We start from the raw sequence: 4,125 nt of genomic DNA, 5'->3' as shown, positions 1-4,125 counted from the left end.
GCCAGCGCAATGCCATCTCGAGTGACTATTATTTTTAGTTCTTCTATTGTTAGTGCCAGTACTGCTCTGGTTACATGTATGATTGGTCATACCCTTTGACTATATTGTGATTGTATTATGTTGTTCATTCTGTACACATGACAGCTATCACTCTTTTGTATATCCTGGTAAGAGAGATCAGTCCGATTGTGTTTGCTGACATTTCTCCCCTCCATTATAATGTGCACCTAATGTGAAGGCCTCTGAGGTAAATTCATTATTTGTGATATTGGGCAATACAAATAAAATTGAATTTATGACTAGAAAAAAAGGACAGAAATGATCAAAGAAAATATATAATAACAGTAAAAGTAAATTATTATTATTACAAACAGTGTGAAGCAAAGTAATCTCGGTGCCTTACAACATTTGCTTCCAGACGCGTCATTTTTAGGCCTTTTTTCTTTGGGTTGACAATCATCCACTTTTCCCCAAGGCCTTCAATAAGCAGGCGGCAACATCAATTAGCCCCCTTTTAGCACAGCAGCCACCGGGGGCACTTCACGATGGCTAGTGCTGGTGGATTAGTGCTTTTCTGGCTTAGCTGCTCAGCCAATCCTATTGGGGAGATACGAACCGGATGCTAAAAGGCAGCTAGCCCCAGATGGCTATGAAGATGACGAAAACCGCATCGCAGTGATTCAAATACTGAGACCAGTGTGCTGAGACATTGAAGGGCAAGTCGTCACAGAGTTTTGAAGAAATGCCCCTGAAGAAAAGTTTGGAGCAGGACAGAAAGATACAAGAGGAGTAAGTTACAGAAAAGTCATTTGACAGTATGAAAATGAGAAAAGAAAGGGAAGCTGGAGAAAAGGAGGTGATGAGAAAGAAAAGAAAAGAAGAAGAGGGGAAATAAGGATAATAATGAATAGATTACAAAATAATGAAATACAAATAATAATACAAATAAAACAAATAATTTAAATAGGCTGAAGAACTAATAATTGTCCACTCCTCATTCTTTGATTTTTGAACAATTCTTTGCGTATGAAATATTCACACTTTAGTTTTTGGGTTTGGAAAGTGAAATTATTAGGAGATCTTTACGGTTTTTATTCCTCCTAAAGCTGGTATAATCGCATGATTTTGTAGAATCGCCGTCCCGTGGCTTCCTTCTTTAAAGTGCTTCTTAAAGTTATGCTCCAGTTGCAAAGTGTGAGTAAGTAGTGATTAAAGGAATGTTTGATGTGAGCGTGACGGGTTCGACCTCGAGGAACAAGGAGTTGAGACTTGATTAGTCGGGATGGAAGCTGCTCTTATGTGTCCGTAAGGTTTGAAGAACACGTTTAATCTGTCCAGGTTTGTTGATTTGATCTGAATTCATTTCCTATGATTACTTAGGGTTTTAAGAAATTCACTCTCCGAATGTGTCCGTATTGCCCAAAATCTGTAGTAACGCAACGGTTTAATATCACAGGCTTGTAGAGATGATTATTCCCAATCTGCCATGAATATATTTACATCGGCTCAAGCAAACCTTTTGCCCTTTATTTGTAGGAACCATTCATTATTGAACTGGAACTCAGTTCAAGGATACGTGTCAATGGGACGTCCCGGAGGAATCTTGTGGGCATTGATCCATTTTTCCGGCTCTTTATGAATTTGTATATCCTCGCCCTGGGATATAAACCTTCCGTTTAAAGTTAATGAACTTTTTTTTCATATACAGTTTGTAGAATTTTCTTCACCTCTGGAATAGATGGGTTCTTTTAATTTAGCATAGTATTATTTATCATTTAACTGTCTGTAACCCTCCCACAGATATTGTTCTCTGACCTGGATAACTATGGCCTGGTCTGACGCTTTGTTTTTGGTGAGTTCGGTCAAGGCTTTAATGTCACAACGTCACAACAGGACATCCTCTGTTGGGGGTCCCCCTCTGGTTGGGGGTAGGGGGTGTGATGGAAGATGTCTATGTTTGATCGGGAGGAGAGTTACGGTTCAAATAAATCATATTCAGAAGTATCAAAGGACGTTCCTCAGTCAAGGTCTAGCTTTGGAAGCCAGCCACGGTCATGTTGTGGGGTAGGGGGTCTTCTGTGTCCAGCGTAGTCAGAGGTTGGTACTGTACCATTTGGTCTCCATCATGTTCCCATTATGCGTCACTAACATGAAGCATATGGAAATGAAGAGTCTGGTGAGACATCAGGAACAGGACTCTCATCTCTTGCCAGAGCCTTTTGTAACGTAGTCATGATTTTTTTTATAGCTTTCTGGATAATTCCCCCATCTTCATCATGTACGTACAGCAGTGTTCACCAATGATGTCACCTACTCCACATTGTGCAGCTGTGATCTGATCTACCACAACTCTATTTCACATTACCATAAGTCGGATTGATGTTAATTCTTCTTTGATACCAGTGAACGTGGAGATGGAGTAATTCAGAAAGCTTTAAAATGTTCATCCCCGTAGACGTGTGTTTGCATGAATAACAATATATCAATGTTAGTCCTGGTTTGTATTGGACTTGTATGGAGAAACCACCAGAGGAGCTACTGCTGCCTCGGTATTTAAACTCTGTGGTACTGTTTGTGATTGGCCACGGTGCGAGGCTATCCCAATAGCCAGCGCTATCCGGTGAGTTATAGTAGTTATCGACCATGGTACTTATGGATAATGCCGGGCAGGCAGAGTGAGATGCTGGCCTCTGTCCCTCTGGAGATCTTGTGTGGTTCCAGAAGCATGAATAACCACTTGGAAAACCAACTTAATATACATCCACTATAGGAGGGCAGTTAGCTTGTGAGTAACCCAGCCTTGAGTGTCTAATGCCGGGCAGGCACAATGAGATGCCGGCCTCTCTCCCTCTAGAGTCCTCTGGAAACTCTTGACAACAAGAAAATATATTGATGCTGCAATATAAGGGTAAGGGCTCCATCTTTTGGTAACGAAAGGTACTACATGCACCACACTTTCCTGGTCAAAGACCGGTCTGGCACACTATTCATCCGGTTTTGGGTGTCTGAAGCGGGACATGCCGATTGGGATGACTCCCTGTCTCACACATGGGCTCTCGTGGACCTGATTAATCCGGTCTTGGGCCTCTCTACCTATGGAGTTCTTCTGGAGTGAGTAAATGACTAAACTTGTTGGAAAACAAACGCTGGATTAAATACACAGTGGAAGAAGTGGAGAAGGGTTCCAGTTGAACAGCAGTTGGACGTGAGTCAGTCGGTCCTAAGAGATAGTGGCCGGAAGATGGTCGCCCCTCTGATGATGGTGGCCCCTCTGATGATGGTCACCCCTCTAATGATGGTCGCCCCTCTGATGATGGTCACCCCTCTAATGATGGTGGCCCCTCTGATGATGGTGGCCCCTCTAATGATGGTGGCCCCTCTGATGATGGTCGCCCCTCTGATGATGGTCGCCCCTCTAATGATGGTCGCCCCTCTGATGATGGTCGCCCCTCTAATGATGGTGGCCCTTCTGATGATGGTCACCCCTCTAATGATGGTCGCCCCTCTAATGATGGTGGCCCCTCTAATGATGGTGGCCCCTCTAATGATGGTGGCCCCTCTTATGATGGTCGCCCCTCTGATGATGGTCACCCCTCTGATGATGGTCACCCCTCTGATGATGGTCGCCCCTCTGATGATGGTCGCCCCTCTAATGATGGTGGCCCTTCTGATGATGGTCACCCCTCTGATGATGGTGGCCCGACTGATGATGGTCGCCCTTCTGATGATGGTCGCCCCTCTAATGATGGTGGCCCTTCTGATGATGGTGGCCCCTCTGATGATGGTCGCCCTTCTGATGATGGTCACCCCTCTAATGATGGTGGCCCTTCTGATGATGGTCACCCCTCTGATGATGGTCACCCCTCTGATGATGGTCACCCCACTGATGATGGTGGCCCCTCTGATGATGGTGGCCCGACTGATGATGGTGGCCCCTCTGATGATGGTGGCCCCTCGGAAGATGGTGGCCCCTCTGATGATGGTGGCCCCTCTTGTGATGGTCGCCCCTCTGATGATGGTGGCCCCTCTGATGATGGTGGCCCGACTGATGATGGTGGCCCCTCTGATGATGGTCACCCCTCTGATGATGGTCACCCCTCTGATGATGGTCACCCCTCTGATGAT

Source organism: Cyclopterus lumpus, chromosome 5 (genome assembly GCF_009769545.1).
Source record: "Cyclopterus lumpus isolate fCycLum1 chromosome 5, fCycLum1.pri, whole genome shotgun sequence".
NCBI classification, from domain to species: Eukaryota; Metazoa; Chordata; class Actinopteri; order Perciformes; family Cyclopteridae; genus Cyclopterus; species Cyclopterus lumpus.
Note: the sequence above shows the minus strand (reverse complement) of the source record.